Source organism: Phascolarctos cinereus, unplaced genomic scaffold, assembly GCF_003287225.1.
Source record: "Phascolarctos cinereus isolate Bilbo 61053 unplaced genomic scaffold, phaCin_HiC Scaffold_4;HRSCAF=312, whole genome shotgun sequence".
NCBI lineage: Eukaryota > Metazoa > Chordata > Mammalia > Diprotodontia > Phascolarctidae > Phascolarctos > Phascolarctos cinereus.
In genome coordinates, this window is record NW_027555847.1 from 569,660,168 (window position 1) to 569,681,873 (window position 21,706).

Consider the following 21,706-nt stretch of genomic DNA (forward strand, 5'->3'; position numbering starts at 1 on the left):
ACACAGGGGTACTAATATAAATGCTTATTCTTTAACTTCCCCTTCCCTTCCAGGATGGAAAATTAAGACATAAAGCTGCCAGGGATTGTGTGCCATTTAGGAAAAAGAAGTACGGCATTTATTTGGAGTGATGGTCATTCACAGATGTGCCCATACAGGCTTTGTTGGTTTTCCTGAGGTACTACTTGTCTTTTCTATGTTCAGTCTTTCCAGTGAAGTCTGACTCTTCCTGACACCATTTGGGGTTTTCTTGGCAAAGATACTGGAGCAGTTTACCTTTTCCTTCTCCAGTTCATTTTACAGATAAGAAACCTGAGGCAAACAGGGTTAAGTGACTTGCCCAGGGTCACACAGTTAGTAAATGTAGGCTGCATTTAAATTCAAACCTGATTCCAGGCCTAGTGCTTTATCTATTGCACCACCTAGCTGCCGGGGTCTCTTTTATAATTCATTTCAATTCAGTATTTATTAAATGCCTACTGTGTGCAAAGTAGTGATTTACATGCTAGGCACAAAGACAAAAATGATAACCTGTCACTTAAAGGATTATAGGTCCATAGTTTTAGGGCTAGAAGGCAGTTTATTCTGATATCTTCTTTTAACAGGTGAGGAAATTGAGGTCCCAGAAGTTAAATGACTTGTCCAAGGCTACACAGTTAGTTAATGGCAGAATTATGATTTGAACCTATGTCTCCCGACTCCTAATCCACTGTCAATTATCCTATACCATGTTGCCACTCAATCAACACAGGGAGTTTTTTTTTGGGGGGGTAGGTAATAGGGGTTAAGTGATTTGCCCAGGGTCACACAGCTAGTAAGTGTCTGAGATTGGATTTGAACTCCTGACTCCAGGGCCAGCGCTCTATACATTGTGCCACCTGACTGGCCCATCAACAAAATTTTATTGAATCTATCTTGGTGTCTCCTTCCCTTCTAGTTATTTGAATAATAATGCTTTAAAAAAAAAAGGTGGGCTGCAATGGGTCATACAAATGGCTTGAGTGAACAGCTTTCTGTTGTTAATAGAGTTCTACCTCCTAGATTCAAAACCGTCCTATCCCTTTAAAAAGGGCAATACCATTTGCTGCACCCCCATCTTAAATTAGGCCTAGAAAGTGGAATACAGAAGGTACAATGTTGCCCCCAACTCTCAGTGGGATCAGTGTCCTCTAAGAGGCAGGTACCATAGAACTATACTGGAGGTCAAGGGAGAATGGAGCAAAGGTGAATCCTCCCCTTTCCCTCTCTCCCAATTTTCTCTCTCTTCTAAACAGGCACTATCCCTCTGCTCCTCTCCTCTTCTCCTTAGCTTCCTTCTCTCCTGTGCTGGTCACATTAGAAGCAGCAGCTCTGCTCTGAATTTCTTATGGGCCTTTTCTTCCTCCCTGGAAGGTGCTTGACTTCACATCAAAGTACATTCAAAGGAGCCTAGGAGAGGTATGGATTTATAATCAAACTACATCCTATTTGTGGGAATGCTTATGTGCTTATAACTTTAAGGTTTCTAAGGATTACATTTTCAATTTATAGAAGTCACTTTAGTTAGATTTGCATGCTTGTACTAAGCCAAAAATTCCCATAAAGTCCCCGTACTTAGGAGTCCTTATTAAGTTCTCTCTGCCTCTCTCATGAGTACAGTCCTCTGTTTACTGAATGAGGCTATCACAGCATCCTATCAGCCACTTGCTTCTTAGGTCTCAAGAGTTGCTGGCTAGGAAGGGGGAGTCAATTGTGCCCCAAATTCCTTCCTGGAGACATAAGAATACAAAGCTTTATTTAAGTGGGAAATGATTAGCAGAGACAACAACCATGATTGGTCATAACATGAAAAGAGCACTAACTCTGATATTAGGAGATGTGGACTCAAATCAATCCCCTCAAAATTGTTTCCTTGGACCTTAACCTTCCTGGACCTCAGTTTCCCCATCTGTAAAATGAGGGGTTGGTCTAGATGGCTTCAGATGGCCTCATCTAACTCTAAATCTATGATCCTAAGTTTCAAAGGAAGGAGAGATTACTCTGGAGTGGAGTGGTTAGGGAAAGTTTCATGGAGGAGGCGAGCCTTGATATGGGCTTTGAAGGATGGATACTATTTGTTATAACACAAGAGCACATTTTAGGCCCCCTATATAAGAATGAGCAAAAGTGACCTAGGAACAGCTATTGAAACTATTAAAGGCAACATAGTAGCAATAGGAATCTTCCATAGCTCTAAAGAAAGAAGGCTCAGAGACCATTAAGTTCAATCCCCTTATGAGGAACTTGCCTAAGATGACTCAGAGAATAAGTAGCAGATTCGGGATTCGAACCCAAGTCCTCTGACTTCCACTCACTCCAAATCCAGGCCTCTTTCTACTAAACTTTGCAGTCCTCTCTTGATGAAGCTGTTACTGCAGCTGAGCTGTGATCAAGGAGGCTGAAAGGCAGGCTTGGCTCCCAGCCTTTGTGAAAATGGAGGGTGAGATTGCATAATGTGGCACCAGTGCCCCTGAGCATCTCTCCTGCTCTAATGTGACAGACAGAGCAATAGAGCCTGGTGGAAGGGTTAGTGGGTCCTGCTGTGCCAGGGACCAGTGGGAGGGGGCTAATGAGAATCCTCATCTCCTCAGGGCAAGTTCAGCCAATTGGAGTTGCACTTGATGATGTAATGCTCCAAACCTGGCATTTCATTGGGTGAGTCTCTTTCTGAGTTCAAACTATTTATTCATTCTCAGAAACAGCAAATGGGCATAAACAAAACATTGAGAAGGGAAAACCTGAAGCAAGTGGGAAAACCTGACAAGTGGGAGGTACTAGTAAAATGCAGGACAGAAAAAAAAAAGTGATTTAGTGAAACTACAATACCACTTTTCAAAGCCATTTTCAAGATGTGCAGGGATGCCCGGTCCTCAGGAACGAGGCACATACAGGTTCTCCCTATAATAAGATAGGACTCCCCTGATTGGCAGTACCGCTCAGAGTGCTCTCTCTCAGGCCTATTAAAGCTGACCCTCATCTCACCAGACTATGTCCGAGTCACTCCCCTGGCATCAACTCGCCTGCCCTTTGTGTAGCTCTGATTAGCTGAATTATAGTCCCAGCTGCAGGTCAAGTCAGATCTCCTAGCATCTTATACGCCTCTTGTGTATTTGTATTCTAATTGGTGTACATTTCTTATCACTCCAGTCTCTATTCCCCACTAGAGTATAATATCCTTGAGGGCAGGTACTCTGTTTTATCTTTATAACTTCCCATCACCTAGCTGAGTGTTTTGTACACATTAGGTAACTAATAAATGCCTTTATCATGATTTGCTTCACTGAAGAGCTCAAATCTTAATTGGGCTTGATTGGCTAGTCTGCAGTAGAGAAGAAAGAAAACCCATAAAGAATACCCAGGAGAATTCCTGAGGAATCAGATGGAGAAACAGGATCATAGACTGATGGCTGGAAAGTACCTGAGAGGTCATCTAGCTAAACTCTTAACCTGAAAGGTTAAGTGATTTCCACAAAATCACAAAAGTAGTAAGTTGAAGAGCTAAGATTCCTCTTACTCTCAATTAAGTACCGTACTCACTTTTTTGAAACAGGAGCTTGCTCTGTACCCTTTTCTGTGGTCCTATTAAGTGACCCTGAGCTTTGAGAAAGAGTAGAAGGGTCAGTGCTAGTCCATGCCCTGACCAAAATCCAGTTCTGCTCCTTTGATGGTGAAACTCAACACATCCCTAATATGCCTTAAGACTTCAGGATTATCCCTGTTACACCCAAAAAGAAAAAAAGCAGCTCTTTCCTAAGTGACCTTACGCCAGGTGATGATTATACAATCTTCAGAGTAGCCCTTGTGAAACAGAATGAGCAAATGTCTTGACCCAGAGTGCCAATGAGAGACTAAATAATCAGCAGAGAATGCCACTGGGTGTCTAAAAATCAATCTATCAATAAGCATTTATTAAGTACCCAATATATGCCTAGCACCAAGACTACAGAAACAAAAATGAAACAGTTTCTGCTCTCCAGGAAGTAGCCTACATGTTATATGGAGAAACCCACAGAAGTAAATACAACATATATGAAAAGTAAATACAAGGTAATTTCAGAGGGAGATACTAGAAATTCAGGGGAAGGGAAGATGAAGAAAGGGATAAGGAAAAGGCCTTTTGAAGAAAGTAATTATTGACCCTACTTTGAATGGAGCTGGAGTGCCAAGAGGTAGAGGTGAGGATTTAGTGAAACTACAATTCCAGTTCCAAGAGGCAAGAGATGAGGATTTAGTGGAGGAACAAGGGGACAGAGAAAACAGAACAGGAAAGAAGGAAGGCTAAAAGAAAAGAGAAATAAGTGAATAAAGAAAGGAGGCAGGATGATATCAGTGGAAAGAACATTGGACTGGGGGATCTGGAGCCCTGAATTTCAGTCCAGCTCTGTTACTAATTAACTATGTGACCTTAAACCAATCACTATCCATGTCTAGATGAGATTTCCTCGTCTATAAACAAGGGTTTCACTGAGATTCTCTCTGAGTTCCCCTTCCAGCTCCCAAATACTACGATCCCCTTTCACAGAGAGTAGGAGTGCCTCAGGTCTGCGTGCTTTCTTCTGAGAAGTCCTTTGCCCACTGCTGCTGTCTGTATTGTAAGCAGAAATAGGAAGATTTTTTTTTAAGCTACAGTTGCTCATCACAAAGCACCTCAGAGCTTCAGGGCCTCTATGTGTATGTTGGGCTCACCTTTGAGCCCTCTGCTTAATTGAAAGCACAAGGAAATGCCTTCACTTTCCAAATTTGCCCTTCCTAACCTCCCAGGACACATCAGCTCAAGCAACCATCTCTTCTAAACCCTGAAAATGAGCCTGCAGTGAAACAAGGCTCCACCCCTCTGCTGGCTTCATATTTGGGAATGAGGCGGTGTTGGAGGAGGAGGTGCAGAGATTCAAAAGAAGAATGAGATCCCAACTCCAGGGATGGTGAGCTCAGGCTCTGGAGCCCACTTGGGATAAGGACAGAACAGAAAATATTTTTCCAACATGAGCAGGGCCCAACTAAAAAGCAGTGGGGCACTGTCTCCCACTCCACACAAAGTCTTCTGGTGCCATGGTGGATTCAAGCTTACTCTCTCTTCACCATTCAGTTAGTTAGAGAGTGAGGTGAATGGGGCATTCAAGGAGGGCTAGCACCTCTGGCATGAGGGCTTGCTGAGCTCTTTTCAGGGCTGCTCATCCACCTTTGGTGTCCACCTCTCACCCAACTCTCACCCATGGCTCCAAAAAGCTGTAGCATGTGCAACAGACACACCACAGTAAAACCATCTCAGCAGATAGACTAAACCAGGTTGAGAGTAACCAATAGGCCTTAAACCTGTATTTAAGTTGGGGGAGTGTCTACTACAAGCATACGAAGATTTCCCCTGGGGGAATGGACAGATGAAAACAATTTGTTTCAATGGCCATGAAGGCAACTGAAGCAGGCACAGTGGTGCATTTAGAGCTTGGTCAGACATTGAAGACACCAAGGTCATCCACTGCATCCCAGGCCATGATCAGGTCATCTTGACTTTTGTCTTGTCACTGAACTTCAATGACTTTGGAAGAGAGAGTGAGAATTTGTGCAATTCTGCCTCACTTAAATCCAATTCATGTGCAAGTGAAGACATCATCCCATGACATCATCGATCCTCTTTGAAAATGAAGAATGCACAAGGTAGAGAGCAGAGGATGGAATGCTGGATGAACTTGGGGTCAGAAAGACTTGAGTTTAAATCCTATCTCAGACACTTAGTAGATTGTGATCCTAGACAAGTCTCTTCTTTTTCTATTCTTCACCCACATCAGCTGCACACAGAGATGGTCATACCCTAGATCTTGCCATCACCCACAAGTGTTCCACTTTCATTTTCATGATCTCTGAAATTCTTTTATCTCATCATAATCTATTGTCATTCTACCTTACCCTCTGCCTTGCCCCAAATCCTGTTCTTCCTCCTCACCATAAGCTCCAATCCCTCAACTCTTCAGTTCTTTCCCAGGTCATCACCCCAAATGGGTATACTGTCCTCCTTTCTCACCTTGACTGTTACTCAAACCAGTTCAATTCTACATTGTGCTCTTCTTTTGAGTCCCTTGTCCCCTTATCATATCACAAATTTTGCCCTGCCTAGCTTAACTCTTGAATTTCTCCCACCATCCATTGCCTTCACTCATTCTGCTGAACAAAGCTGGAGAAAATAGCAAAACTGTACTGACTGAGTTCATTGTAAGTTTATGTTACATAATCTCAACTGGGCCCTCACTGTAGAAAAGACAATCTTCTAACACCTCAGTAGTTAACCCAGCATCCCAATCACTGAAGAGGTTCTTCTGAACCTTTTCATGCCTCCTCAAAGAAGCATCCCTGGTTTCTCATCTCCCTCCTTTCTCAGCTGAGAACTTTGACTCAAATTTCACTGAAAAAAAATAAAGCCCTTTGTTGAAGGCTTACCTCTTCTCTCCTCCTCAACTCACAGGATTCAGATGTCTCCTGTCACTATGCCCTCCTTCATCTGTCTTGATTAAAAAAAAAAAGTATCCCTTCTGCTCGCCAAGGCAACCCCTTCTATATGCACAAGTGATCCCATTCCACCACATCTTCTCCAGCAGACTGATCCCTCCATCACACTCACTCTTTCTTTTTTTCTTTTAATTTTTTTTGTTTTACATTATTTTTTCTAAATAGTATTTTATTTTTTTACAATTGTACATAAGGACAATTTTTAATATTCATTTTTTAAAATTTTTGAGTTCCCCATTTCTATATATTATGAACAAAGCCCAGCAGCAAGCGATAGAAAGAGAAATTCCATTTAAAGTAACTGTAGATAGTATAAAATATTTGGGAGTCTACTTGCTAAGACAAACCCAGAAACTATATGAACACAATTACAGAACATTTCACAAATAAAGTCAGATCTAAATAATTGGAAAAATATCAGTTGCTTATGGGTAGGCTGAGCTAATATAATAAAAATTACTATTCTACCTGTATTAATTTACTTATCTAGTACCATACCACACTACCAAAAAGTTATTTTATGGATCTAGAAAAAAATAATAACAAAATTCATCTGGAAGAACAAAAGGTCCAGAATATCAAGGGAAATAATGAAAAGAAATGTAAGGGAAGGTGGCCTAGCCATACCAGATCTAAAACTATTATCAAGGAGCAATCATCAAAACTACTTAGTACTGGCTAAGAAATAGAGTGGCGGATCAGTGGAATAGGTTACAAGACACAGTAGTCTATGACTATAGTAATCTACTGTTTGATAAACCCAAAGACTCCAGCTTCTTGGATGAGAACTCATTATTTAACAAAAACTGTTGGGAAAACTGGAAAACAGTATGGCAGAAACTAGGCATAGACTAACATCTTACACCATATACCAAGATAAAGTCAAAATAGGTACATGATTAGACATAAAGGGTAATATCATAAGCAAATTAAGAAAGTAAGGAATAGTTTGTCTGTCAGATCTATGGACAATGGAAGAATTTATGACCAAACAATAGATAGAGAACATTATGAAATGCAAAATGGATAATTTTGATTACATTAAATTAAAAGGCTTTTGCACAAACAAAGCCAATGCAACTGAGATTAGAAGGAAAGCAGGAAGCTGGGAAACAATTTTTACAGCCAGTGTCTCTGATAAAGGCCTCCTTTCCAAAATAATTAGAGAATTGAGTCAAATTTATAAGAATACAACTCATTCCCCAGCTGATAAATGGCCAAAAGATATGAACGGGCAGTTATCAGATGAAGACATTAAAGCTATCTATAGTCACATGAAAAAATGCTCTAAATCACTATTGATTAGAGAAATGCAAATTAAAATATCACTGAGGTACCATATCACACCTATCAGATTGGCTAACATGACTAAACAGGAAAATGATAAATGTTGGAGAAGATGTGGGAAAATTGGAACATTAATGCATTGTTGGTGGATTTCTAAACTGAACCAACCATTCTGGAGAGCAATTTGGAACTATGCCCAAAGGGCTATAAAACCATGCTTACCCTTTGATCCAGCAATAGCACTACTAGATCTGTATCCCAAAGAGATCATAAAAAAGAGAAAAGGACCCACATGTACAAAAATATTTATAGCACCTCTTTTTGCAGTGGCAAAGAATTGGAAATTGAAGGGATGCCCATCAATTGCATAATGGCTGAATAAGTTGTGATATATGAATGTAATGGAATACTCTTGCTCCATAAGAAATTATGAGCAGGTGCAGTGGATAGAGTACTGGCCCTGATGTCAGAAGGACCTGAGTTCAAATCTGGCATCAGACCAAATACTTCACACTTACTAGCTCTGTGACCCTGGGCAAGTCACTTAACCCCAATTGCCAAAAAAAAAAAAAGATGAGCAGCAGGATTTCAGAAAAACTGGAAAGACCTATGTGAACTGATGCTGAGTAAAGGGAGCAGAACCAGAAGAACATTGTATATAGTAACAACAACATTGTGCAATGACCAACTTTGATATACTTAGCTCTTCTCAGTAATGCAGTGATATAAGACAATTCCACAAAACTTATGATGGGGAAAGAACTATGGAGTCTAGCTACAGATTGAAGCATACTATTTTCTCTTTTTTTGTGTTTGTTTTTTCTTTCTCATGGTTTTTCCCTTTTGTTCTGATTCTTCTTTCATAGCACGACTAACGTGGAAATATGTTTAATATGATTATACATGTATAGCCTATATCAGGTTGCATGTTGTTTTGGGAAGGGAGGAGGGAAGGGGTGAATTTAGAATTCAAAACCTTATAAAAGTGAATGTTGAAAACTAAAAATTAATTAATTAATCCAAAAACTTTTGAGTTCCAAATTTTTCTTCCCTCTCTCCCTTTTCCCTCCTCCCTAAAATGGTAAGCAATTTTATCTAGGTTATATTTGTGCCATCACGTAAAACATTTCTATATTAGTCATGTTGTGAAAGAAGAAACAAACCAAAAGAGAAAAAAACCAGGAAAAAATAAAGACAGTGAAAATAGTGTGCTTGCATCGACATTCAAACCATCAATTCTTTCTCTGAATGTGGATAGCATTTTCCATCATGAGTCCTTTGGAATTGGCATGGATCATTGTATTGCTGAGAAGAGCTAAGTCATTCCTAGTTGACTGTTCAATGTTGCTATTACTGTGTGCAATATTCTCCTGGATCTGCTTATTTCACTTTGCATCAGTTCATGTAAGTTTTTCCAGGTTTTTCTGAAATCTGACTGCTCATCTTTTCTTACAGCACAATAGTATTCCATTACATTCATATACCAAAACTTATTCAGCCATTCCCCAATTGAAGGGCATCCTCTCAATATCCAATTCTTTGCCACCACAAAAAGTCCCACTAATTTTCAATCTCTCCCAGTCCACTGGCTGCTTCTCTACTGCCCATAAACAAGGCCATGTCTTCCACAATGTCAAAAACTTTCACTTCATTCAGCTATTCCATAGCTATTGTCCTATATATTGATTCCCTTTAATGTCCAAACTCCTTGAGAAGGCCGTCTACAATCCATGAGTCCACTTACTTTCCTCTCACACACTTCTTAACTACCCATAGTCTGGCTTTAGACCTCATCAGTCAACTGAAACACTTCCCCCTAAAGTTACCAGTGATCTCTTAATCACAAAATCTAGCGACCTTTTGTCATTCCTCATCCTTCTTGGTCTTTCTGAAGCCTTTGACACTTTGAATCACCTCCTTCTCTTTGATACTCTCTTCTATCTAGGTTTTCATGACATTACTCTTTCCTGATTCTCCTTCTATCTGTCTGGTCACTACTTAGTCTCCTTTGTTGACCTTCATCCAGATCATACCTGCTAATGGTAGGTGTTCCTCAAGACTCTATCTTTGGCCCTCTTCTCCCTCTATGTCACTTGGTGATCATGTTAGCTTCCATTGATTCAACTATCATCACTTTTTAGATTATTCTCAGATCAACTTTGTTCACCACTAACCATTCTTTTGACCTACAGTCTCCAACTACTAATTGGCTATCTTGAATGGATGTCTCATAAATATCTTAAACTCAACATGTCCTAAGCTGAATTCATTATATTTCCACAAAAAAAAAACCCTCCCCTCCTCCTAACTTCTCTAATTACCACTGGGGATACCAACATCCTCCCAGTCACTCAGGCTCAAAACTAAAGGTCATCCTTAGTGTTATCTCTCATTCATCACGCTTAGCCAATCTGTTGTTACGTCTTGTTGTTTCTACCTTCATAACATCTCTCGTGTATGCTACCTTCTCTCCTCTAACACTTCTATGACCCTAGTGTAGGCCCTCATCACCACATGCCTGGGCTCCTGCAATATCCTGTTGATTTGGTCTCCTTTCTCCCAGTGTACCCTACTCCAGTCTATCCTCCATTCAACTGTTAAAACGGTCTTCCTAAATAATAAGTCTACCCATGTCACCTCCCTATTCAATTCAATCAACTACAGTGACTCCCTATTGCCTCCAGGATCAAATGTAAATTTATCTGTTTGGCTTTTAAAGACCTTCATAACCTGGCCCCTTCCTACCTTTTCAGTCTTCTTACACCATACTGACTTTCTTGTACTCTGCCAGCCAGTCACACTAGCCTCCTTGCTATTCCTCAAACCAAACATTCCATTTTTCAACTCTGATTTTTCACTGACTGTTGCCTGTGCCTGAAATTCCCTCTCTCCTTATCTCTGCTTCCTGGTTTTCCTGGCTTCCTTCAAGTCCCAGCTAAAGTTCAACCTTCTAAGAGAAACCTTTCCCAATTCTCCTTAATTGTAGTGCCTTCCTTACCCAAGGAAGCTCAGTTTACCCTGGATCTATCTTCTTTGTACATAGTTGTTCCAATGTTTTTCTCCATTAGACTGTGAGTTCCTTGAAAGCAGGGAATGTTTATTGTGCTTGTTTGTTTTTTCCTTTCTTTGCATCCTCAGCACTTAGTATAGTGTCTTGCACATAGTAGGTGCTTAATAAATGCTTGCTGACTTCTTTTGGCCTGAGTTCCTCATCTGTAACATAAGAGGTTTGAATGAGATGGCCTCCTAGGTCCCTTCCAGCTCTCCCTCTCTGACACTGTGATTCTAATATGTAATGTAGATACAACACTAAGATTTCCAAAGCATTTCCTACAAAACCACTGATGAGGTAGACAGTGCATATCTTAGCATGGTCATTTTGCAGATGGCAAAGTGACTTGGCCAGGGTTACATAGATATTCATAGACAATTATTCAACCTAGGAATGGAAAAGATATAGTGTTTTATCTAATCCTTCACTCTTTCTACAACACCATGTGTCCTTGGTTTTCCTTCTCTAGTTGATTAAACACATGGCTTTCATTAGATCACTTCACTCCAACAGACCTCTGTTTTTTCATTTGCAGTATTACAGGTTGGGTTAAGTAATCTCAACATCTTGTGATCATAAGGCTCTCTCTTGCCACCTCTTTGCTTGCCTTCACACCTCTGTGACATCTGTTCTTCCTCTTCCCAGCTAGATGATTCCAAATCCCACCTGGGTAAATCCAGGAATATGTATATATGTATATATGTGTATATGTAGAAGAGAGAACATGGGAGGAGGAGGAGGATATATTTTTCACTCCTAGAGGAACTTACAGGAAGCTAGGTTGCACGGTACATAGCACACCAAGCCTGGCATCAGAAAGACCTGAGTTCAAATTTGGTCTCAGACACTTACTAGCTGTGTGATCCTAGGCAAGTCACTTAACCTCTGCTTGCCTCAGTTTCCTCATTTGCACTCATTTCTCAGGGTTGTTGTGAGAATCAAATGATATAATATGTATAAAGTGCTTAACACAATGTCTGTCACATAGCATATGTAAAAGATGTTGGCTATTGTTGTCATTGTTGTTGTTATTAGATTATCTGGACTATGGCTATACTCAGTCTGGCTATGATTTCCTTCATTGGCAGCTCCCTGGATTTCTGTTATTGCCCTTGTGAGCATTTCTGAATCCATAATAATGTAAGAATAGGTCCAGAGTGGGGCCTGCTACCAAGTTTTGGGGTAACAAAGTGATGCCCCCACTTCAGGGGTCTAAAGTTTACATTTTCAGCAAGAAACTATGGCTACCATAAGGTTATCAATTTAAAGCTCAAAATATGGCACACAAAGAAGACACCATGCATGCAGTCAGTCAAACATTTATTAAGCACCTACTATGTGCCGTAGGCACTAGGGATACAAAGAAAGGCAAAAAAAATAGCCCCTACCCTCAAAAAGTTAACAATCTAATGGAGGAAGATAACACATGAAAGAAAGCAGAAAATCAGAGGTTTGGGGCATGGTGGAGGTCCAGAGGAGTGCAATAGGAGTGGTAGAAAATAAACAAGGTAGCACAGTTGATAGAGTGTGGGCATTGGAATCAAGCAGTCCTAGGTTCCCATCCCACCTCTGACCCTTATTAGCTAGAGGACTCTGGGCAAATTGTCCACCCTCAATGAGCTTCCGTTTCCTCCTCTGTAAGATGGAGATGATACATGAAACCTCAACTCTTAAGATTGTTGAAAACTTCAGATGATACCATGTAAGTGCTATACAGAGATATAGTGTGGTGTAATGGATAGAAGGCTGGCCTTGGAATCAGAAAAACCTGGGATTTTAAGCCTTTCCTCTGAAACACAGAGGCTATATGCCCTTGGACAAGTCATATAACCTTTCAATTTCCCAAACAACTCTAAGACCAAGAGTTACCAATGAGTTGTCTGATCTGCACCCTACTCAAATTCCCATCCCCTAAACCAACAACTGAGAAATTCTATACAAAAGTACTATTATTGTAACACTACTCTTACTCTATCTGCCCATCTCCCAATACACGGAGGTGGGGGTGGGGGTGGCATTGTTTGCTGATAGGAACTGAGAGGAAGTGTGTAATAGGAAAAGTGATCAGACACAGAAGAAAAGAGGTGCTATGGTCAGGCTCAGGGACAAGAGGGGGACATAGGAGGCAAAATGACCAGGAGAGTGGATTCAGTTTGTCTTGTGTCTGACCTGCTCTTGACTATACCCTTATCTATGAGAGTGAACTAGCTCAGGCAAGAACAGTCAGAGGTTCCTTCCAAAACTAGGACCCCAAACAGAAAAGTAGTAGGTACAAGAGATTCCATCCTGCTCCAAATCCTGAATCTATGCCCTGTGCTTTCAACACAGGTCAAGTCTTTGAATCTTCCCCTGATAATTGACACTACTGAGTGTGTGAGTTGAACAACAGTTGTGAACTCTGTCCTACTGTCTACACTCCTTTGCCTACTTACAAAAAAAGGGTGCTAAGCAAACTAAATTCTGTATTTCCTAGAACACCTGGCTTTGCAGCAGCCCAGTTCTATGTGGGAATTTCCCAGCTCTAGGAGAAGCTGTGGACGTGCAATCAAGGAGCATATGACTTATAATGATGTATAATTTATGGCTTTTGCTATTCCTGTTCCAGAAGTGTGCTGTATACAGACTTGCCTAACTTTTCCTATTGGGAGTCAACTACATTATGCTAACATTTTGTAACTAGGGCTCAGTAAATTATAAAAAGTTCAGGAAAGAAGTCAGGATTCACCCAGTAGAATGGGGACGCAGAGTAAATTCCAATTGGGTAAATCCACACTAACCATATAATCTCAGCAAATTAGAATAATCGCCTAGAAACAGGAATGTCCATTCCTTGAAAACCATGGAGAGATTATTACTTCTCCAGCATTCCTATTCAACAGATTGAGTACCAAAACCATTGGGGTAAAGATGGGACCTTATCTGCTCTGTATAATCTGTTGAATAGGATTGTGTTAGTAGCTAGAAGTGCAATTCAATGATTCAATTATTATTAATCCCGATTTCCCCAAATCTGATGTACAGAGAATCTAATTGAGAACAGATTCAAAACAATTCACCTTTTCCCCAGAGTCAAAAATTGCCTAAGCAAGCAACTTGCTAAGATAGACTCATAGCATCCTTATAAAACACCAGACAAGGGTGACGATCAGTTGCCATAGTACATGGGTGAGTGTTGCTCATTCCATGAAGTCCTATTATCTCATCTCCTATGGCACTATGTTACTGTAAGGTTTGGAATCGTCTAAAAAGGAAATATGCACCTGTTTCCTCTCAACCTCTTATGAAAAGTTATGATATGCCCTGTTGATTTCCCCTTCTCTGAAGTGCTTGTAGTACTAGAAATCTGTTCTATGCAAGTTAGCACCTAACTTCCTACTGTTTTATATTATTTCCTAATTATTTGCATGTGTTCAACTCGTCTTGCCAAACAGATTGTAAGTCCACTTTCCCCAAGATCCTAAAGAACTTAAAGGAATAAATCTAGTTATATTGGATGAAGACCAATGTTGGCAAGAAATGGACCTTCTTTTGTAGCTCAATTATTCTGGTGTCTGGTCAGCCAGCTCTTTCAACTCTATTAGTTTTGTGTGTGTGTGTGTGTGTGTGTGTGTGTGTGTGTGTGTGTGTTTGATATTTTTTAAACACCCTGTCTACTATCTCGTATTTTATGGTCTCTTCCTATGAAGACAAGATCATCTGCCCATGAAAAGAAGGCAAAATATGCTATTCAACCACCCTTATTTTACATTTTATGATTCCATTGGCTGAGGGCAAAAGAATGATATTGAAAGAACTGAGATCAAAAGGTGTTTTTTTTTTTTAAGAATCGGAAATGCTTCTATGGGAAAGTGATATGAAGGAGAAGAAAAGCTCATTTTTATTAACATCAATTAATTTGCAAAGATCACACTTTACACAATTTTAATTAACTTCCATTGAGTTGGATGTTCACTTTCCAAATGGAAATTTGTTCAATAAATAAATGTTGTGCTCTGTAGATACACCACCATTGTAAAAGAAATTGGAAATCTTTTCTACCCATTCTTATGAGTGCTAAGAATTAGAACTTATCTTGAGGTCAGAGTTCCAGAATGGCTTTTGACATTTAACAGTTGCATGACCTTGGGGAACTCATTTATCTCTATGAGTTTCAATTTCCTTTTCTATAAAATGGGGATAAATAAGAGGACCATTCTAATATCAATGACAGTTTTACTCCCTAACTCACAGAGTTGGTCCCAGAATTTAGAGCTTGAAGGGATTTTAGAAATCATCTAGTCCAACTCCTTCATTTTATAGATGAGGAAACTGAGGCATAATAGAGAGTTTAAAAAACTTACTATTTGTTGGAACCTACAAAACATCTAGGATCCAAAAGTGGTATCAAAAGGCCCTCCATGGACTACATTCACATGAACTCAACCAAAAATATGTCAAGAAAAAAGCAGTAGACCAAATCATTGACTCATGCAGATTTAGTTACAGAAATGGAAGGTTCTATGATAACCATTCCAGACCAGGTCATTGTAACCAGAATTTACAGAAAGACTGTCCCTAAGGAAAATGAATTTATCAATCAATGCAGATTGGAAACACTAGAAATTGTATGCCATATCACTACATGTTGGCCAGAATTACATTCCATAAACTTGTCATCCTTCCTAAATTAATAGACAATAAATTCCAGTGCTACAAATGCAGACTCTAAAGTTTAGGGTTTTGACTGAGTCCAAGTTTTACAAAACAAATCATTTTATCAAGGAGATTTGTTCTGTGAAATTTGGATTCAGTCAAAGGGCCACACTTGAGGACCTAGAGGCCACATGTAGCTTCAAGGCCATAGGTTCCACAACCCTGACCTAAACTATCCTTGATAATTCAACAAATAAACAATACAGTTGTAGTACCATCACAGATAAATAAAATATTGATCCATAAAAATATAAGAACAATGATGAATGGATGTCATAATACTGAATACTCTACCTCCAAACCATATGAAATTAAAAACTTCCAAAATATGGAGATCTGATGAAGAAATTAAAATCACACAATAACAAGATGAGGTATATATTATCTCTGTTGTCTTGTCTGCTACAGGAGTTACCTCAAAAATACTTTCAGTGAGACTGCAGAAGATGAGTTTACATCTTAATACTCCAATTCAATTACAAAAAGTAGTTATTTTATCTGCTCGTGTGACAGTCTCCAGAACATTAAAAAAAAGAGAGAGAGAGAATAATAGCTGGATAGCAACTTGTCTCAGGACCATTTTATATGCACTCCATAAACTGATAGGAGAATCATTTTTATAAAGAGAATAAAAATAATTTCTCTCTCTCAATAAAACTGAGCTTCTTCTAAGGAATAATTTCATTTGTTAACTTGTATTTCCAGAGCTTACCACAGTTCCTGTATATTGCAGATGCTTAATAAATGTTTGTTGATTAGTAGCACATGTGTGTATATGTGTGTTTTGTCAACTAGCTATTTGGCATGTTCATACATGTGGACATTTTAAGGACCAGGATATCCTGGTTTAACCTAACCCAACATATGAAAGTGTAGCTTTGAAAAAAACAGTGTGAGGGAGGACTTTTTTTTCCTTTAAAACCTTCAGATTTTTAGTCCTTGTTTGTCAGGCATGCTTCATAGCAAGGACCATGTCTTTAAAGGCAGTCTCAACCAGCACCCAAAGCTTGCTTTTTATCTTGAGAACTCAGCTCTAGAAGCAAGAGACTGGTGACTCTATCTGTGTTCCTGCCTCCCATAATCTTTCCATGGTCTGCTTTAGTGCTTCACCATTGTTAGGTTTATTGGTTGCCCCCTTCAACAGACACAAATTGTATGACTTCCTTCAACAGCCAAGGATCCAAATAGAGGACCAGAATACAGGCAAAATGCATATGTTTCTGATAAACTTTTCCTGCTAGAGAAAAACAAATGCAGGCATGACTCACTTTGAACACTGGCCATGGTGCTGTAAAGTTCCATGTAAATAACACTTTTGTGAATTTTATATTTTAGATGCTCTGGAGAGCAAAAAACAAAGCAAGCCCCTGTCCCTGCAAAAAAAAAAAAAAAGACCTAATTTGCTTTGGAGTTAGAGAATCTGGATTCAAATCCTAGATTTGCCATTTACAACTTGTTTGACCTTGGGCAAGTAACAACCTCTCTGGACAAAAGTTTCTTCATTTCTAAGATGAAAAAGTTAGATTAGATGACTTCTAATGTCCCTTTCAAGTCCCAAATCTATGATCCTAGAAAAGCTGGATGTTTAAAGGAAGCTTGTGATAGCAACAATTGTGAAGAGAAATCTCATTAAGCAATAAATAATCCATCTCAAATTTATTCATGTTTAAGACTGGATTTTGGTCTCCTACATTAGCTTAAAGCAGAATACACCTCCACATACTCTAAATATTCAAGAAAACAACAAGCTAAATTAACAAACATTTATTAAGCACCTACTATGTGGAAAGCATTGTATAAATAAATTTAAATAATACCCTGTCCCTGCCCTAAAGGAGCGGAGCAATAACTCAGAATAAAACTGTAGAGAAGAGAAAAACAAAGGTCTATGTAAGATGCATATGTGGGACAGTTATGTTCTAGGGATGGACCGCATGGTGAAAGTTTACACTTAAGAAGTAGTAGCTAGCCCAAAGGGTTATAAAACTCTGTATACCCTTTAATCCAGCAGTACTACTACTAGGTCTGTATCCCAAAGACAAGTGGAAAATGACCCACACGTACAAAAATATTTATAGCAGTTCTTTTTGTGGTAGCAAAGAATTGGAAATTGAGGGGATGCCCATCAATTGGGGAATGGCTGAACAAGGTGTGGTATATGAAGGTAGTGGAATACTACTATTCCATAAGAAATGATGAGCAGGTGGATTTCAGAAAAACCTGGGAAGACTTACATGAACTGATGCTGAGTGAAGTGAGCAGAAACAGGAGAATATTGTACACAGTAACAGCAACATTGTGCCATGACTTAGCTCTTCTCAGCAATACAATGATCTAAGACAGTTCCAAAAGATTCATGATGGAAAATGCTATCCACATCCAGAGAAAGAACTATGGAGTCTGAATGCAGATCAAAGCATACTATTTTCTCTTTTCTTTTTCTTTCTTGTGCTTTTTTCCCTTTTGTTCTGATTCTTCTTTCACAACACGACTAATGTGGAAATGTTTAATATACCAAATTGCTTGCCATCTTGGAGAGTGGGGAGGGGAGGGAAAGAGGGAGAAAAAAATTTGTAACTCAAAATCTTATCAAAGTGAATGTTGAAAATTACATTTATATATAATTGGAAAAAATAAAATACTATTAAGTGTAGGAGGGGGAAGAAGGAGCAGTGGCCAGTTTGTTCAAATTAAACAATGACGGTTTTTGATGGATGGATGGGTGGATGGATGGATGGATGGATGGATGGATGAATGGATCAGGAGTTTAGTTGCACTACTTAGGAAAATGATGTAAAATCTTGGTGTATTTTTTTTACAGGAAGTTGTCTTGATAAACCAGGTGATTAAAAAGAACCTAAAGACAAATTCAACACTCTAAACTAAGGCTTTAGCATCCCTTCTCCCAACTTTATATGTGTAGAAGCAGAAGTGCCTCTGATCAGACACTATATGCTTTACAAGGATTATGGGCTTAGCCCATCATATCCAGAATAGATGTGTTATCTCACAAACCCCCTACTCTTCAAGCTATGCCACCCATTTTGTAGCCTGCTTAGGCCTAGCCAGGAAAGAATTTTTGATTTGGCATTAAATCCATTATCACTCTTCCTCTGGTGATCTTTGTAAAGTGTGGTGGTCTTCATTTCTGATTCTGGAAAGATAACAAAAAAAAATACAGAAATCAATCAATCAACAATCAGTCAGTCTGTCAAAAAGTATATGTTAACTGCCTACTATATAGAGCTTGTAGGCACTGTGCTGAGAACTGGGAATACAAAGAAAGGCAAAGGACAATCTCTACTCTCGCAATCTAATGGGGGAAACAACATACAAATAACAATGTAAAAATGAAATATGTATAGGAAAAATTGGAGATAATCAACAGAGGGAAGGCATATGTGTCAGGGAGGAGGACTGGCACTAGAATTAAGGGGATTGGGAAAGCCTTTCTTAGAAATTGACATTCCAGCTGGGACTTGAAGGTCTCAGATAGGCCAGAGGGTCAGAATATATATATACCCTTCTGCTATCATTAGCTAGGAATTCAATTGCCCGATTTGATCATAAATTCCTAACTCTACTTGAGCCCACCCACAAGCATAGGAATGAATACTAAAAGTTAAGTTACAGAATTTTTAATGAGAAAAATGCATAGAAATGCAATGTTATCAACATAGTCTCACCTTTCTCTCTTTCCTCTACCTCCTCAATAATCTGGCAGGATCATTCTACCAAGAAAACCCACTCATTTTTCCCCAGTACTCACAAATTCTAAGGACTGGAGAAGACTTTAGAGATTATCTAATCCAATTCCCTCACAGAATAAAAGTCATGACCATTCATCATAATTTACAAAGTCCAACCTCAACACTCAGAACAACATGTGTGCCTTTCTCCAATTCTGTAGCACTTTTATTCACCAGAACTTTTCAGAAATAGCTAACAATGGCTCAGCAATTACATCTGGCTCTTTTTTTTCATTACCTTAGGTTGTAGTTTGTCCAAACTTCATGACTAGAACTCATTGACAGCAGCCAGATACATCCTCTTACCATTTCTTCACTTACTTTGGGTTTCAACTCTTTTGGTTTGTTTGCTTTGTCAGCAATAACAAATACTTGTCCAGCCCAAACCAAACAGGATTCTCCATGGAAGAAACAAAGGAAGAAAACAATCTTTTCAATATCATCTATTATCACTATTCCATTCACTCTAAGTATGGGTCCTAACCCTTTTGACTCTTGTTCACAAAACAGTTTAAATTAAGAAAAAAATCTTACATTTTTCTTAACATTCATCATCAGCCTCACCTCATTCTGTACTCGTTGAACCTTATTCTTCAGGATCATGCCTATTATTTTGTATTTAGGCTCTATTATTTGTTCTTACTTCCATCTATATCTACCTTTAAAAAATTCAAGTTTATCAGTGAGATCACTGTGCAGCCACATCAGCTTCTTGAAGCAGCTACCCATTTTTCTTTAATGGAATAATTTTTGCCTGTATCTTCAGTATTTCATCCTTTAGAGAATGCTATTTCTCTTAGAATTCCTTCCTTTGGATAACAAACCATTGGATCCCTTTTCTTAATATTCTGACAACTTTTCTCTCCAAATTAAGGCGGTGAATTACATTATGTTCATCTTTTCTCTCTTCTCTCATGAACTAAAGAAGTGGCCACTTGCCAAAAAGCTTTTTATTACATCTATTTCAGCAGCCAGTTTCATCTTGTTGGTTAAAAGCAAGTTCAGAAAAGTAGCTTCATTTATTGCTCCTACTAGTTAGTTAATAATCATTTCTAAATGCCTACTATGCACCAAACACTATGCTAAGCACTTGAGGATACAAATAAAGGCAAAAAACAGTTCCTGCTCACTAACAGGGGAGACAATGCAAATGATTCCACCTTTTGAAGGTAGAGTTACCATTAAGGAGAGAAACAGAGACAGACAGAGACAGAAACATACAGAGACACAGATAGAAACAGAAAGCGAGAGAGAGAGAGAGAGAGAGAGAGAGAGAGAGAGAGAGAGAGAGAGAGAGAGAGAGAGAGCTCCAGAAGATATTTGGAAATTCAAGTCGTGGAGTCCAATTCTTCCTTCTGTCTGGGAGGTCTGCAATGTACTTTGATGACAATAACTTCTGTTCATCTTCCCTCCATTCATTCTCACACAAGTGATCTCCACCATGTTTCTTCACTGTGGCCCTAGATTTCCTCATGTGAGCATATCTTCTTAATATGCTGCTTAAACAAAGAGAAGGAAATATCAAGGATAATATAGATGTGGTTTACCTCAGTAAATTTGAATTTCTCAGTACAACAACAAAATCCCAATGTAATCAAAAGAAAAAGAAGGAAAAAATCTTCACAGGAAATATGACCAATAAAACTTGACAGAAGTATGTAAGTATGTAAAAATTTGCAAAGGTAATAACAAAACCACAATGGATAAGTGATCAAAGGATGCGAATATTTTTCTAAAGAAGAAACACAAATTGTGAATAATCACTTGAAAAATATCAACCTTACTAATAATCAAAGGGATAGAGATTAAAACAACTTTGAGCTATTACTTTACATCAATAAAATTAACAAAAATAATTAAAAGCAATGAAAGTAGCAGGTTCAACATACGTGCATTTTTTCATGAATAGTGGAATTCCGAACTTGTAGAATATTTTTGGCTAGTAATTTGACAATATTTTACAACCGTAATCACATCCTTTAACCCAATGATTCTATTTGGGGGAGTATGCCCTGAAACAAAGAAGAGGTAGCAATTTAAAGATTTTCATATCAGCATTTGAAGTAATTGGAGAAAATAACTGGAAGCAAAATATATGTCCAAAAGTAAGAAAATGGTTGAATATAAGCAATAGAGCATTATAATGCAATTAAGATAGTCAAGTATAAGGAAAACAAATAAATATGGAAAGACCTATATGAAAAAATGCAAAGTGAAAAAAAGAAGCAGAAAAAGAGTATAGATTGATTATGATAATAAAAAAGGGAGAATGAAGGGGAATAAAAGGGAAAGAAAGACTCTTGATAGAAGTTCAGATGGAGTGACTAAAACAAGTGACTTTTTGTATCATAATTCATTCATTTAAAGTACATATTTATCTGGTGAGTCTAATGATCTATTGATATTC